Here is a 17,990-nt window from a genome sequence, read left to right on the forward strand (position 1 = left end):
TCCCGCTATTGATTGTGTGCAGTCGGGTATTTTAACCTTTTCTTACCAACTTTTTACCAACTACGGTCGGACATTCACACCTTCTTATGGCGGAACACCTCCACTCCCTCTTTTGATGGTGTATGTTTGGGCATTCGAACCTTTTCTTACCCGCTTTTTACAAACTATGGTCGGACATTCAAACCTTCTTGTAGCCGAACACATCCAGTTCTGCTTTTGAGGATGTATGGTCGGACTTTCACACCTTTTAGTAGCCAAACAACTCCGCTCCCGCTGTTGATTGTGTACAGTCGGGTATTTTAACCTTTTCTTACCCGCTTTTTACCAATTATGGTCGGACATTCACACCTTCTTACAGCGGAACACCTCCGCTCCCTGTTTTGATCATTTGTGGTCTGGCAATACTACCTTTTCTTACCCGTTTTTGAGTAATTATGGCTGGACATTCACAGCTTCTTGCATCCGAACACCTCTTCTCTGCTTTTGATGATGAATAGTCCGGCATTCTTACCTTTTCTAACACATTTTTCAGTAATTATTGTCGGTCATTCACACCTTTCTCATCAGCTTTTTGCAAATTATGATCTGACATTCACACCTACTTGCAGCCGAACACCTCGGCTTCCGTTTTTGATGGTGTATATTTTGGCATTCGAACCTTTTCTTACCCACTTTTTACAAACTATGCTCGGACATTCACACCTTCTTGCAGCGAAACCCCTCCGCTCCCTCTTTTGATTGTGTATGTTTGGGCATTCGAACCTTTTCTTACCCGCTTTTTACAAACTATGGTCGGACATTCAAACCTTCTTGTGGCCGAACACATCCACTTCTGCTTTTTATGATGTATAGTTGGGCATTCACACCTTTTATTACCCATTTTTCAGTAATTATTGGTTGGAAATTCAGACCTTGCAGCCGAACACCTCCGCTCCCTCTTTTGATCATACATTGTCGGGCATTCGCACCTTGTCTTACCCGCGTTTTACCAATTATGGTCGGACTTTCACACCGTCTTACAGCGGAACACCTCCGCTCCCTCTTTTGATGGTGTATGTTCGGGCATTCAAACTTTTTCTTACCCACTTTTTACAAACTATGGTCGGACCTTCAAACCTTCTTGTAGCAGAACACATCCACTTCTTCTTTTGATGATGTATGGTTGGGCATTCGCACCTTTTCTTACCCATTTTTCAGGAATTATGGGTGGACATTCACACCTACTTGCAGTCGAACAGCTCTGCTCCCACTTTTGATTATGTTTGGTTGGATATTCAAACCTTTTCTTAACTGCTTTTTACAAACTTTGGTCGGACGTTCACACCTTCTTGCAGCCGAACACCTCCGTTTCCGCTTTTGATGGTATATATTCGGGCATTCGAACCTTTTCTTACCCGCTTTTTACCAACTATGGTCGGACATTCACACCTTCTTACAGCGGAAAACCTCCGCTCCTTCTTTTGATTGTGTATGTTCGAGCATTTAAACCTTTTCTTACCCGCCTTTTACAAACTATGGTCGGACATTCAAACCTTCTTGTGGCCGCACACATCCACTTCTGCTTGTGATGATGTATAGTTGGGCATTCACACCTTTTCTTACCCATTTCTCAGTAATTATTGGTGGACATTCAGACCTTCTTGCAGCTGAACACCTCTGCTCCCGCTTTTGATGGTTTATAGTCGGGCTTTCGAGGCTTTTCTTCAACGGTGTTTACAAATTATGGTTGGAAATTCAGACCTTGCAGCCGAACACCTCCGCTCCCTGTTTTGATCATACATTGTCGGGCATTCGCACCTTGTCTTACCCGCGTTTTACAAACCATGGTCGGACTTTCACACCTTCTTGTAGCCGAACAACTCCGCTCCCGCTATTGATTGTGTACAGTCGGGTATTTTAACCTTTTCTTACCCGCTTTTTACCAATTATGGTCGGACATTCACACCGTCTTACAGCGGAACACCTCCGCTCCCAATTTTGATGGTGTATGTTCGAGCATTCGAACTTTTTCTTACCCACTTTTTACAAGCTATGGTCGGACATTCAAACCTTCTTGTAGCAGAACACATCCACTTCTTCTTTTGATGATGTATGGTTGGGCATTCGAACCTACTTGTTGCCCGCTTTTCATTAATTATGGGTGGACATTCAGACCTACTTGCAGCCGAACACCTCGGCTTCCGCTTTTGATGGTGTATATTTTTGCATTCGAACCTTTTCTTACCCGCTTTTTACAAACCATGGTCGGACTTTCACACCTTCTTTTAGCCGAACAACTCCGCTCCCGCTATTGATTGTGTAGAGTCGGGTATTTTAACCTTTTCTTACCCGCTTTTTACCAACTATGGTTGGACATTCACACCTTCTTACAGCGGAACACCTCCGCTCCCTCTTTTGATGGTGTATGTTCGGGCATTTGAACCTTTTCTTACCCGCTTTTTACAAACTATGCTCGGACATTCACACCTTCTTGCAGCGAAACACCTCAGCTCCCTCTTTTGATTGTGTATGTTCGGGCATTCAAACCTTTTCTTACCCGCCTTTTACAAACTATGGTCGGACATTCAAACCTTCTTGTGGCCGAACACATCCACTTCTGCTTTTGATGATGTATAGTTGGGCATTCACACCTCTTCTTACCCATTTTTCAGTAATTATTGGTGGACATTCAGACCTTCTTGCAGCTGAACACCTCTGCTCCCGCTTTTGATGGTGTATAGTCGGGCTTTCGAGGCTTTTCTTCAACGGTGTTTACAAATTATGGTTGAAAATTCAGACCTTGCAGCCGAACACCTCCGCTCCCTCTTTTGATCATACATTGTCGGACATTCGCACCTTGTCTTACCCGCGTTTTACAAACCATGGTCGGACATTCACAGCTTCCTCTCCACCATACTTGTATGGTGGGATATTCACACCCACTTGCATCCGAAGACCTCCGCCCCCACTTTTGTTGATATTTAGTCGGTCGTTCACACCTTACCCGTTTTCTTGCCGCCAAACACCTCTGATCTCGCTTTTGATGATGTAAGATTGGGCATTCAGACCTTGCTTTTCCTGCTTTTCACCAACTATAGACGGACATTCACACCTTCTTGCAGCCGAACACTTCCGCTCCACCTTTTAGGTTTCTATCACACCTTTTTTTTCACCGCATTTTATAGATTATGGTTGAAATTCTCAACCACTCATCCGAAGACCTCTCCTCCCGCTTTTGTTAATATATTTGAACTTTAGTCAGACATTCACACCTACTTGCAGCCGGACACCACCTCTCTAGCTTTTGATGATGTATGGTCCGGCATTCTTACCGTTTCTAACACATTTTTCAGCAATTATGGTAGGACATTCACACCTTCTTGCAGCTGAACACCTCCTCTCCCACTTATGATCATGTGCAGATTGATTTTCGAAAATTTTCTTTCATGTTTTCTAGCAATTAATGATGGACATTTAGACCTTCTTGCAGCTGAACACCTCCGCTCCCGCTTTTGATCATACATTGTCAGGCATTCGAACCTTGTCTTACAAACTTTAGTCAAACATTCACACCTTTTTGCAGCCGAACACAGTTTTTTTCAGCCGAACTTGGGCATTCGAACCTTTTCATACCCACTTTTTACCAACTATGGTCGGACATTCAAACCTTCTTGTAGCCGAACACATCCAGTCCTGCTTTTGATGATGTATGTTCAGGCATTCGAACCTTTTCTTACCAGCTTTTTACAAACTATGCTCGGACATTCAAACCTTCTTGTAGCCGAACACATCCACTCCTGCTTTTGATGATGTATGGTTGGGCATTCGAACCTACTTGTTGCCCGCTTTTCATTAATTATGGGTGGACATTCACACCTTGTCGCAGCCAAACACCTCCGCTCCCTGTTTTGATCATGTATGGTTGGACATTCGCACCTTTTCTCACCCGCTTTTTGCAAACTATGGTCGGCCATTCACAGCTTCCTCTCCACCATACTTCTATGGTGGGATATTCACACCCACTTGCATCCGAAGACCTCCGCCCCCACTTTTGTTGATATTTAGTTGGTCATTCGCACCTTACCCACTTTTGGCAAACTATGGCCTTCTTGCAGCCAAAAACCTCTGATCTCGCTTTTGATGATGTAAGGTTGGGCATTCAGACCTTGCTTCACCTGCTTTTCACCAAATATAGTCGGACATTCACACCTTCTTGCAGCCAAACACTTCCGCTCCACCTTTTAGTTTTCTATGGGGCATTCACACCTTTTTTTTCACCGCATTTTATAAAAACACCACAGGAACACCGTATTGAGGCTTTGTTCTGACCGCTCATTCGGTGTCGCGTTTCTTTCAAGCAATTCTCCTGGTTAGCCCGCACTCGGCTTGCTCCCAGAGCCGTGTTAAAGTCTACTTCGCATTCACTCTCTTTTCTCAGCAGACTAAAAGAAAGTTTCATCTTGGGCTCCCTGAAACTTCCATCCTGCACCGCTGTTTGCTTTTTCACAAGAGCAGAGGAGAGCGCACCGTTCCCAGGGGCACTACAGTACCGGGTCGATGCTTGGAGTGAACGGAGCAAGCTCCTTTTTCAACTCCTATTGATACAAATCCATTTAATATGTAGTCCTCGCATAGAGGACACATCAGACATTAAACTGATAAGAACAGATACTACACTTGATCTTAGCCAAAAGGCCGAGAAGCGATAACTGTCCACTGGTTCACGTCCGAGGGCCCTTCCTGGCACAATGCGCACTTGTAGCGGTGTTCTTTTTATGGCCATAGTGTCACTTTGCACCTCGGCCCACCCGCTGCACTGAGCACTCTTCAGCCCTTTTAAATGGTATAACTTTACACTACCGCACGCTCCAGCGAGCACCATTCAAGCAACAACTTTGCACTCCAGCTTCGAACATTGGCACAGTCGCAACAAGTAAGGCGACTCTACTCAGAGAAGTCACTCTGCACAGTAATAAGATTTCTTTTGCACAGACAGAAAGGGCTTCATCCGCAAAGGTAAAGGCTGCCAAAAATAGAAACAACTCATTAGTGCTGCTCAACGTTGTACTTTGCAGTAAAAGAAAGAACAAATCTAAAGATTCAGGAATCCGAGAATAAGCTTACTTCCATGAGTTCTTCACGATTTCGGATTTTGCTATAAAATGAATTCCTTCACTCAAACTAAATTAAAACTGCTAAACCGCTAATCTGTTACATGCAAGGCAGATGTCAAATTCACCGAAATAGGATCTAAGGGTATTTGGCCAATCGAGCTGTAGCAGCTTCGGTAAAAGAGTATAAGTTGAAGAGTTTGTGAATAAAGGTGTGCGCACACATAGTGAGTTGTAGGAAAATAGGCAGGGAGCAATGCCGGCTGGGGTATAGGTTCTTGTATGTTGTCTGACTGTTTGATTTGAATGTGTTGTGTAAGTGTCCTGTTGAATGTTACATGTTTGGGCTTTGACACGCTTCACTGTGGTTGTTAACTGTGTGGTGTGTCCTGAAATGTTATATGTTTGGGCTGTGTGACATGCTTAATGCTTTTCAGTAGCAACCCACTTATTCATATATAGCAACTGACAACATAAGAAGTCCGGACATACTTTGATAGTAGTTGTAGAAGTATCCTTATTGATAATAGATAAACTAATTCATAGTGATAGAACAGTAGATGAACAGGTGCCTGCACATGTCTCATGAAAATAAAATGGGTGTATGATTGCTGACGGCAGAGCAATACTGCCAAACTTATGAGTTCTTGTGGCAAACTTGATTCAGTGTCTTGACGTGTATACGCTGTTTCGCTGACTTGTCACAAGAAACAAAGTGTGTTTGATAAGATCCGACCATTTTATTACGGGAGGATCAGTATGTATGGATTCTGATGTGACTGATAAACTCATTCGTATCTTAAGCATAATCTAATACGTGAGACAACGCCCTGGCACACAATCAAAAAAAAAAAAAGAGAGAGCGGTTTTGTGTCCCCACAGTCCATAATGTAGAAAAGAGAGAAAAAAGCCTTTCTGATTTGTTGTGTGTGCTCACAGTGCAGAGTGTAGAGAAAAGAGAGAAAAGAAAGCCGTTTTGGTGTCACGGGTGTTGTGACTTACACACACACATTTCTGAATTGAGAAAGGAAATTATTTTAGAGGAAGCACTAGAGTTTAGATCCCACATTTGTTGATAGGCATTCATTTAATTTTTCTTTTAATCAGTTTTAAAGTGAATACTAACTGAGAAATGAAAAAGGTGAAGAGTTTAGAAGCTTGGTTCAAGAGCAAAACTTGGTTTATGATCAGCTGAGTCTCTAAACAGAACAGCAAAGGGCTTCATCGAACATTTAAAAAAGATTCAGATTGTTAGAATATCCAGAATTTATAGGAATGGTGGTGATTACTCTTATTTTCTAGAATGGAAATAACTGCACCATGTCTGTTTTATGAATTTAAGGGGCTAAAAAGTTTTGTTCTCGTTTTTCTATGATTAACCGAATGTATGTGAGAGTCAAAACAGACAGAAGGGTTACGGCCGATCGCTGGACCTTCCAAAAAAGATGAGACAGGCTGGACCCGTGCCATACTAGTTAAGGCCTGCCTGTGGATAACAGGTTCTTTAAACTCTCACACACACAAACTCACACACGTTCGCACACATACACCCATACCCACACACATTCTTGAACTTGCTGCAAGATTAAACCTTTGCATTAACTGACTCCAGCAACTCTGAGTCTCATTGAGAGACTTTTCTCAACAATTGGGTCCTCAAACCAGATCTCAACGTTTTTTCCGCTGTCCAGGGTCGGAGCTGAAACCGTGCACAGTACTCCTAATGAAAGACCCCCTGCTGAATTGCGGTAATTAGGGGCCAGTGTCCACTGAAAGGGGGAAAAAGGGACGAGATCGTACTTTTGAATCAATGGCCAGAAGCCATTGGCAGTGCAGGCATCAACAATAATGGTGTTATTTCACCCATTAACACTTAAGGTACCTCATGCAGTGGCTGTGATATGGTTACTTAACAAAATATCTTTACCAGACATCTCTCCTACATAACAGTTCTTCTTTCACAGCCACACCTTGTTGTCGAGAGATGTGCTACACTTAATCCATCCACACTGCTACCTACCCCACAGATGGAAAGCCAGAAATAACCATCAGTGTTTTACCCAGGCCAGACTTAACTGATATACGTTATGAAAATGCAGAAATAACTATATTTATTCAACAGATCAAGGAAAAAAACCCTGATGGCACAAATGCTACAGGATTTGCAGTAGTAACAGAAACTGAAGTTTTCTTAAAACAACCACTACCAAAAAATTACTCTGTTCAAGCAGTCGAATTGGTAGCTTTAACTGAAGCTTGTAAATTAAATAACAAAAAGGTTGTTAACGTTTACACTGACAGTCAGTATGCCTTCTCAACTGTACATGTGTTAACACAGCATTGGAAAAACAGGTATGTTGACATCCACAGCTAAATGTATAAACTACAAATATTTTAGCATTATTAGATGTTATTCAATTGCCATCTACAATAGACTCGTATGAATGACCGGAAGGAAAACCATACTGCCAAAGAATTTGTTTAAATATGCTGCAGTATTGAGCCACGGACCATGTCATGTCTCAACAGGAGGGATGGAAGCAATAATGAACCAGGTTTTTACAGCATATGGTTTTACTAATTATTAAAAACATTTTTTTAGAATAAATAAATGAATAAAGTTTTGTCTAGCAGGTCAAATATGTGCAAAATACATTCCACAGGGCAATCTAAGACCAAAACGAAGATAATTCCCTAAGCCAGTGTATCTTTTTCAACATATTTGTTTGGATTTCATTATTTCATTATTTTGTAGATTTCATTGAACTAAATTAATGTTAAGGGAAACGATTCTGCTCAGTGACAACAGAGGTTTTTACCAAATGGTCTGAAATATTTCCATGTGCACAAGCAGATGCACTCTCAGTAGCAAAATCACGCGTAAAATAACTCATTTCTAGATTTGAAATTCCTGAAAAGATCTTCAGTGATAATTTGACACACTTTGTAAACAATGTCATCTCACTGATGGCAAAGAACTTAAAATAGACCTTAGAAACCACTGTGATATAGAAGGTTTCGCTAACACATTGGAATTGTTTTACTATTTACATATGCATGTGCAGTGAAGAATTGCTTGCTGCTGATAAATGCAAAGAAGAACAGCTTACACATAAATGCTCACATATAGGCTGCTGAATGCAATGAAGACCTGCTTATCCAGTAAAGTTCAATGTCAATGTGTAATATTCAATTAGGATTTGCAAAACAGTGAAGTTAAACAATGAATGGGTCCATAGTCGGTATGAGAAGACTACAGGAATATTTACCTGGGTGTACGTTCAAACAGAGATGAGAAAATTGCGATAAATTATTGTTTGTTTGTTTGTTAGTATGTATATGAATGTTATGTGTATAAACTGTGTTGAGTTGTAGTTACTCAGTAGTGTCTCAGTGAAACAACCGACGGGGGAAGCCTTGCGGTGACAACAAAAGCAGTGTTTTACTGATCAGTCAAGTTGCTCCAGTGTACTCCATACAAACTGGTTGGCTACTGAAGGGATAGAAAATGGGGAATACTTGTTTTAAAGCAAACAAGGAATTAGATGGGAAAAATACATGTTTTAACGGGACCCAGACAATATTAAATACTCAGACAGATGGGAGAAGAAGTGTAGTTTTGTAGGAAATCACAAAATTATTACATAAAATGAGTGAAATCAATTGAAGAATGCCTTTCTGAAGAGCTGTTTACCACAGATGAGCAGCTTTGCGACCAAGCACATTGTAGATCGCTTTACTGCCAAAATGATCTAGTTTAATGGATTGGTTTAGACATGCATAACAGCATTTTAAGAACAAAGAGAGAAACAAAAAGGGACAACGCTTCATGGTGGAAGGTGATGTATAAATAACTGTGTATATGATGAAGGAGAGACCATTTGAGCAGCACAGCCATTTCGCAGCACAGGGACAGCAGTCCAAGTTAAAGGATCTCCCATGTGGTATCACCTGTCACACTGTGTCAAGGCATCAAAAGAAGAAAAAATCACCAAACTCAAGGACAAAGAGACGAAGACTCCGGTGAACGAAGAGAGAGGACTTACAAACCAGAAATACAAAAGGATGCTCGATATCAAGATCCAGAAGAAGAGGCTAACAATGCCACGAACACTTACGATGCTGGGAATGATGCCAGCAATGAACAGAGAAGAAGATTCAGTGTCATCAATCTGCAACACGTGCCTCTAATGAGGGGGTGAATATAGAATCCTCAACGATTACAACGTCTCTGGGAACTGTGACAACAACAAGGTTTAAACCATTTTGATATATATTGTAACCTATTGGCTAAGGAATAGTGCTGAAAATGAGGTAAATCTAATCCACCACTGTCCTTGGTCTTCTGTAGGGTTTTTAAACTAATACGTGGTGGTTTGTTTTTCCACAGAAATTTGGAGATGCATGAATCTAGTGACTTAAACCAAGTAGCAGATGGTTTTATGGGGATCATTGAGAACAAATAGTTAACTTTTGGTAGTATCATCATTTTAATGGTTGTAACTCTCCCCATAAGTGATATAGGTAAGGACTTCCAACGAGAGAGATCGTCCTCTACTCTCTTTACTAATTGCACATAATCCATCTGTACTTATCAGTTTAATATGTGATATGTCTATGCAAGGACTACATATTAAATGGATTTTTATCAATAGGAGTTGAAAAAGGAGCTTGCTCCGTTCACTCCAAGCATCGACCCGGTGCTGCAGTGCCGCTGGGAACGGTGCGCTCTCCTCTGCTCTTGTGAAAAAGCTAACAGCGGTGCAGGATGGAAGTTTCTTTTAGTCTGCTGAGAAAAGAGAGTGAATGCGAAGTAGACTTTAACACGGCTCTGGGAGCGAGCCGAGTGCGGGCTAACCAGGAGAAATGCTTGAAAGAAACGCGACACCGAATGAGCGGTCAGAACAAAGCCTCAATACGGTGTTCCTGTGGTGTTTTTATAAAATGCGGTGAAAATAAAGGTGTGAATGCCCCATAGAAAACTTAAAGGTGGAGCGGAAGTGTTCGGCTGCAAGAAGGTGTGAATGTCCGACTATATTTGGTGAAAAGCAGGTGAAGCAAGGTCTGAATGCCCAACCTTACATCATCAAAAGCGAGATCAGAGGTTTTTGGCTGCAAGAAGACCATAGTTTGCCAAAAGCGGGTAAGGTGCGAATGACCGACTAAATATCAACAAAAGTGGGGGCGGAGGTCTTCGGATGCAAGTGGGTGTGAATATCCCACCATACAAGTATGGTGGAGAGGAAGCTGTGAATGGCCGACCATAGTTTGCAAAAAGCGAGTGAGAAAAGGTGCGAATGTCCAACCATACAAGAAGGTTTGAATGTCCGAGCATAGTTTGTAAAAAGCGGGTAAGAAAAGGTTCGAATGCCCGAACATACACCATCAAAAGAGGGAGCGGAGGTGTTCCGCTGTAAGACGGTGTGAATGTCCGACCATAGTTGGTAAAAAGTGGGTATGAAAAGGTGCGAATGCCCAAATTCGGCTGCAAAAAACTGTGTTCGGCTGCAAAAAGGTGTGAATGTTCGACTAAAGTTTGTAAAAAGCGGGTAAGACAAGTGGCGAATGCCTGACAATGTATGATCAAAAGCGGGAGCGGAGGTGTTCAGCTGCAAGAAGGTCTAAATGTCCATAATTAATTGCTAGAAAACATGAAAGAAAATTTTCGAAAATCAATCCGCACATGATCATAAGTGGGAGAGGAGGTGTTCAGCTGCAAGAAGGTGTGAATATCCTACCATAATTGCTGAAAAATGTGTTAGAAACGGTAAGAATCCCGGACCATACCTCATCAAAAGCTAGAGAGGTGGTGTTCGGCTACAAGTAGGTGTGAATGTCTGACTAAAGTTCAAATATATTAACAAAAGCGGGAGGAGAGGTCTTCGGATGAGTGGTTGAGAATTTCCAACCATAATCTATAAAATGCGGTGAAAAAAAAGGTGTGATAGAAACCTAAAAGGTGGAGCGGAAGTGTTCGGCTGCAAGAAGGTGTGAATGTCCATCTATAGTTGGTGAAAAGCAGGAAAAGCAAGGTCTGAATGCCCAATCTTACATCATCAAAAGCGAGATCAGAGGTGTTTGGCGGCAAGAAAACGGGTAAGGTGTGAATGGCCGACCATAGTTTGCAAAAAGCGGGTGAGAAAAGGTGCGAATGTCCAACCATACAAGAAGGTTTGAATGTCCGAGCATAGTTTGTAAAAAGCGGGTAAGAAAAGGTTCGAATGCCCGAACATACACCATCAAAAGAGGGAGCGGAGGTGTTCCGCTGTAAGACGGTGTGAATGTCCGACCATAGTTGGTAAAAAGTGGGTATGAAAAGGTGCGAATGCCCAAATTCGGCTGCAAAAAACTGTGTTCGGCTGCAAAAAGGTGTGAATGTTCGACTAAAGTTTGTAAAAAGCGGGTAAGACAAGTGGCGAATGCCTGACAATGTATGATCAAAAGCGGGAGCGGAGGTGTTCAGCTGCAAGAAGGTCTAAATGTCCATAATTAATTGCTAGAAAACATGAAAGAAAATTTTCGAAAATCAATCCGCACATGATCATAAGTGGGAGAGGAGGTGTTCAGCTGCAAGAAGGTGTGAATATCCTACCATAATTGCTGAAAAATGTGTTAGAAACGGTAAGAATCCCGGACCATACCTCATCAAAAGCTAGAGAGGTGGTGTTCGGCTACAAGTAGGTGTGAATGTCTGACTAAAGTTCAAATATATTAACAAAAGCGGGAGGAGAGGTCTTCGGATGAGTGGTTGAGAATTTCCAACCATAATCTATAAAATGCGGTGAAAAAAAAGGTGTGATAGAAACCTAAAAGGTGGAGCGGAAGTGTTCGGCTGCAAGAAGGTGTGAATGTCCATCTATAGTTGGTGAAAAGCAGGAAAAGCAAGGTCTGAATGCCCAATCTTACATCATCAAAAGCGAGATCAGAGGTGTTTGGCGGCAAGAAAACGGGTAAGGTGTGAATGACCGACTAAATATCAACAAAAGTGGGGGCGGAGATCTTCGGATGCAAGTGGGTGTGAATATCCCACCATACAAGTATGGTGGAGAGGAAGCTGTGAATGGCCGACCATAGTTTGCAAAAAGCGGGTGAGAAAAGGTGCGAATGTCCAACCATACATGATCAAAACAGGGAGCGGAGGTGTTTGGCTGTGACAAGGTGTGAATGTCCACCCATAATTAATGAAAAGCGGGCAACAAGTAGGTTCGAATGCCCAACCATACATCAACAAAAGCAGGAGTGGATGTGTTTGGCTACAAGAAGGTTTGAATGTCCGAGCATAGTTTGTAAAAAGCGGGTAAGAAAAGGTGCGAATGCCCGACAAAGTATGATCAAAAGAGGGAGTGGAGGTTTTCGGCTACAAGGTTTGAATGTACGACCATAGTTTGTAAAAAGCGGGTAAGAAAAGGTGCGAATGCCCGAACATACACCATCAAAAGAGGGGAGCGGAGGTGTTACACTTGAAAGACGGTGTGAATGTCCGACCATAGTTGGTAAAAAGTGGGTAAGAAAAGGTTCGAATGCCCGAATATATACCATCAAAAGCGGAAGCGGAGGTGTTCGGCTGCAAGAAGGTGTGAACGTCCGACCAAAGTTTGTAAAAAGCAGTTAAGAAAAGGTTCGAATATCCAACCAAACATAATCAAAAGTGGGTACAGAGCTGTTCGACTGCAAGTAGGTGTGAATATCCACCCATAATTCCTGAAAAATGGGTAAGAAAAGGTGCGAATGCCCAACCATACATCATCAAAAGAAGAAGTGGATGTGTTCTGCTACAAGAAGGTTTGAATGTCCGACCATAGTTTGTAAAAAGTGGGTAAGAAAAAGTTCGAATGCCCGAACATACACCATCAAAAGAGGGAGCGGAGGTGTTCCGCTGTAAGATGCTGCGAATGTCCGACCATAGTTGGTAAAAAGCGGGTAAGAAAAGGTTAAAAAACCGGACTGTACACAATCAATGGCGGGAGCGGAGTTGTTCGGCTACAAGAAGGTGTGAAAGTCCGACCATGGTTTGTAAAAAGCGGGTAAGACAAGGTGCGAATGCCCGACAATGTATGATCAAAAGAGGGAGCGGAGGTGTTCGGCTGCAAGGTCTGAATTTCCAACCATAATTTGTAAACACCGTTGAAGAAAAGGCTCGAAAGCCCGACTATACACCATCAAAAGCGGGAGCGGAGGTGTTCAGCTGCAAGAAGGTCTGAATGTCCACCAATAATTACTGAAAAATGGGTAAGAAAAGGTGTGAATGCCCAACTATACATCATCACAAGCAGAAGTGGATGTGTTCGGCCACAAGAAGGTTTGAATGTCCGACCATAGTTTGTAAAAGGCGGGTAAGAAAAGGTTCGAATGCCCGAACATACACAATCAAAAGAGGGAGCGGAGGTGTTTCACTGCAAGAAGGTGTGAATGTCCGAGCATAGTTTGTAAAAAGTGGGTAAGAAAAGGTTCGAATGCCAGAACATACACCATCAAAAGAGGGAGCGGAGGTGTTCCGCTGTAAGAAGGTGTGAATGTCCGACCATAGTTGGTAAAAAGCGGGTAAGAAAAGGCTAAAATACCCAACTCTACACAATCAATAGCGGGAGCGGAGTTGTTCGGCTAAAAGAAGGTATGAAAGTCCGACCATGGTTTGTAAAAAGCGGGTAAGAAAAGGTTCGAATGCCAAAATATACACCATCAAAAGCGGAAGCCGAGGTGTTCGGCTGCAAGTAGGTGTGAATGTCAGATCATAATTTGTAAAAAGCTGATGAGAAAGGTGTGAATGACCAACAATAATTGCTGAAAAATGTGTTAGAAAAGGTAAGAATGCCGGACCATTCATCATCAAAAGCGGGAGAAGAGGTGTTCGGCTGCAAGAAGCTGTGAATGTCCAGCCATAATAACTCAAAAACGGGTAAGAAAAGGTAGTATTGCCAGACCATAAATGATCAAAACAGGGAGCGGAGGTGTTCCGCTGTAAGAAGGTGTGAATGTCCCATTGTACACAATCAATAGCGGGAGCGGATTTGTTTGGCTACTAAAAGGTGTGAAAGTCCGACCATAGTTTGTAAAAAGCGGGTAAGAAAAGGTTCGAATGCCCGAACCTACACCATCAAAAGAGGGAGCGGAGGTGTTCCGCCATAAGAAGGTGTGAATGTCCGACCGTAGTTGGTAAAAAGCGGGTAAGAAAAGGTTAAAATACCCGACTGTACACAATCAATAGCGGGAAGGGATGTGTTCGGCTACAAGAAAGTGTGAAAGTCCGACCATGTTTTGTAAAAAGTCGTTAAGAAAAGGTGCGAATGCCCGACAATGTATGATCAAAAGAGGGAGCGGAGGTTTTCGGCTGCAAGAAGGTCTGAATGTCCAACCATAATTTGTAAAAACCGGGGAAGAAAAGGCTCGAAAGCCCGACTATACACCATCAAAAGCGGGAGCAGAGGTGTTCAGCTGCAAGAAGGTCTCAATGTCCATCAATAATTGCTAGAAAACATGAAAGAAAATTTTCGAATATCAAACCGCACATGATCATATGCGGGAGAGGAGGTGTTCAGCTGCAAGATGGTGTGAATGTCCACCCATAATTCCTGAAAAATGGGTAAAAAAAGGTGCGAATGCCCAACCATACAACATCAAAAGCATGTGTGAATGTCAGATCATAATTTGCAAAAACCTGATGAGAAATGGTGAGAATGCCCGACTATACACCATCAAATGCGGGAGCGGAGGTGTTCGGCTGTGAGTAGGTGTGAATGTCCGACCATACTTGCTGAAAAATATGACAAAGCAGTTTTCACTTGGTTTGAGTGAAGGAATTCATTTTATATCAAAATCCGAATTTGTGTAGAACTCGTGGAAATAAGTTTATTCTCGGATTCCTAAAGGTTTAGTGTTGTTCTTTGGTATACTGCAAAGTAATACTTTCTATTTTGTTGAAACCGATTCAGACATGGATAAATATGAAGGACAAAGCAGTTTTAACTTGGTTTGAGTGAAGGAATTCATTTTATATCAAAATCCAAAATTGTGTAGAACTGGTGAAAAGAAGCTTATTCTCGGATTCCTAAAGGTTTAGTGTTGTTCTTTGGTATACTGCAAAGTAATACTTTCTATTTTGTTGAGACCCATTCAGACATGGATAAATATGAAGGACAAAGCAGTTTTAACTTGGTTTGAGTGAAGGAATTCATTTTATATCAAAATCCAAAATTGTGTAGAACTGGTGAAAAGAAGCTTATTCTCGGATTCCTAAAGGTTTAGTGTTGTTCTTTGGTATACTGCAAAGTAATACTTTCTTTTTTGTTGAAACCTATTCAGACATGGATAAATATTAAGGACAAAGCAGTTTTAACTTGGTTTGAGTGAAGGAATTCATTTTATATCAAAATCCTCACCATTTCTCATCAGGTTTTTGCAAATTATGATCTGACATTCACACCTGCTTTTGATGATGTATGGTTGGGCATTCGCACCTTTTTTTACCCATTTTTCAGGAATTGTGGGTGGACATTCACACCTTCTTGCAGCTGAACACCTCCTCTCCCACATATGATCATGTGCGGTTTGATATTCGAAAATTTTCTTTCATGTTTTTTAGCAATTATTGATGGACATTGAGACCTTCTTGCAGCTGAACACCTCTGCTCCCGCTTTTGACGGTGTATAGTCGGGCTTCCGAGCCTTTTCTTCCCCGGTTTTTACAAATTATGGTTGGACATTCAGACCTTCTTGCAGCAGAAAACCTCCGCTCCCTCTTTTGATCATACATTGTCGGGCATTCACACCTTTTCTTAACCGCTTTTTACAAAACATGGTCGGACTTTCACACCTTCTTGTAGCCGAACACATCCCTTCCCGCTATTGATTGTGTACAGACGGCCATTTTAACCTTTTCTTACCCGCTTTTTACCAACTACGGTCGGACATTCACACCTTCTTATGGCGGAACACCTCCGCTCCCTCTTTTGATGGTGTATGTTCGGGCATTCGAACCTTTTCTTACCCGCTTTTAACAAACTATGCTCGGACATTCAAACCTTGTAGCCGAACACATCCAGTCCTGCTTTTGATGATGTATGGTTGGGCATTCGCACCTTTTTTTTTACCCATTTTTGAGGAATTATGGGTGGACATTCACACCTTCTTGCAGCTGAACACCTCCTCTCCCACTTATGATCATGTGCGGTTGGATATTCGAACATTTTTTTTCATGTTTTCTAGCAATTATTGATGGACATTCAGACCTTCTTGCAGCTGAACACCTCCGCTCCCTCTTTTGATGGTGTATGTTCGGGCATTCGAACCTTTTCTTACCCGCTTTTAACAAACTATGCTCGGACATTCAAACCTTGTAGCCGAACACATCCAGTCCTGCTTTTGATGATGTATGGTTGGGCATTCGCACCTTTTTTTTTACCCATTTTTGAGGAATTATGGGTGGACATTCACACCTTCTTGCAGCTAAACACCTCCGCTCCCACTTATGATCATGTGCGGTTTGATATTCGAAAATTTTCTTTCATGTTTTCTAGCAATTATTGATGGACATTCAGACCTTCTTGCAGCTGAACCCCTCTGCTCCCGCTTTTGATGGTGTATAGTCGGGCTTTCGAGCCTTTTCTTCCCCGGTTTTTACAAATTATGGTTGGACATTCAGACCTTCTTTTAGCCGAAAACCTCCGCTCCCTCATTTGATCATACATTGTCGGGCATTCGCACCTTTTCTTACCCGCTATTTACAAAACATGGTCGGACTTTCACACCTTCTTGTAGCCGAACACATTCGCTCCTGCTTTTGTTGATGTATGGTTGGGCATTCGAACCTACTTGTTGCCCGCTTTTCATTAATTATGGGTGGACATTCAGACCTACTTGCAGCCGAACACCTCCGCTCCCTGTTTTGATCATTTATGGTCTGGCAATACTACCTTTTCTTAACCGTTTTTGAGTAATTATGGCTGGACATTCACAGCTTCTTGCATCCGAACACCTCTTCTCTGCTTTTGATGATGAATAGTCCGGCATTGTTACCTTTTCTAACACATTTTTCAGTAATTATTGTCGGTCATTCACACCTTTCTCATCAGCTTTTTGCAAATTATGATCTGACATTCACACCTACTTGCAGCCGAACACCTCGGCTTCCGTTTTTGATGGTGTATATTTTGGCATTCACACCTTTTCTTACCCATTTTTCAGTAATTATTGGTTGGAAATTCAGACCTTGCAGCCGAACACCTCCGCTCCCTCTTTTGATCATACATTGTCGGGCATTCGCACCTTGTCTTACCCGCGTTTTACAAACCATGGTCGGACTTTCACACCTTCTTGTAGCCGAACAACTCCGCTCCCGCTATTGATTGTGTAGAGTCGGGTATTTTAACCTTTTCTTACCCGCTTTTTACCAATTATGGTCGGACTTTCACACCGTCTTACAGCGGAACACCTCCGCTCCCTCTTTTGATGGTGTATGTTCGGGCATTCAAACTTTTTCTTACCCACTTTTTACAAACTATGGTCGGACCTTCAAACCTTCTTGTAGCAGAACACATCCACTTCTTCTTTTGATGATGTATGGTTGGGCATTCGCACCTTTTCTTACCCATTTTTCAGGAATTATGGGTGGACATTCACACCTACTTGCAGTCGAACAGCTCTGCTCCCACTTTTGATTATGTTTGGTTGGATATTCGAACCTTTTCTTAACTGCTTTTTACAAACTTTGGTCGGACGTTCACACCTTCTTGCAGCCGAACACCTCCGTTTCCGCTTTTGATGGTATATATTCGGGCATTCGAACCTTTTCTTACCCGCTTTTTACCAACTATGGTCGGACATTCACACCTTCTTACAGCGGAAAACCTCCGCTCCCTCTTTTGATGGTGTATGTTCTGGCATTCGAACCTTTTCTTACCCACT

The 17,990-nt window shown here is 42.2% G+C and overlaps 1 non-coding gene and 1 pseudogene across 1 annotated transcript; one reads left to right on the forward strand and one right to left on the reverse strand.

The window, feature by feature from the left end:
- Positions 1-4,495: 4,495 nt before the first annotated feature.
- On the reverse strand, positions 4,496-4,686 carry LOC140307987 (U2 spliceosomal RNA). The gene has a single exon (XR_011916003.1). It is a non-coding gene; the product is annotated as a U2 spliceosomal RNA (small nuclear RNA).
- A 4,961-nt stretch (positions 4,687-9,647) lies between these two features.
- LOC140308064 (U2 spliceosomal RNA) lies at positions 9,648-9,824 on the forward strand (annotated as a pseudogene).
- The last annotated feature ends 8,166 nt before the right edge of the window (positions 9,825-17,990 follow it).

Source organism: Leuresthes tenuis, unplaced genomic scaffold (genome assembly GCF_036924035.1).
Source record: "Leuresthes tenuis unplaced genomic scaffold, fLeuTen1.0.hap1 SCAF_5, whole genome shotgun sequence".
In the NCBI taxonomy this organism is placed as follows: Eukaryota; Metazoa; Chordata; class Actinopteri; order Atheriniformes; family Atherinopsidae; genus Leuresthes; species Leuresthes tenuis.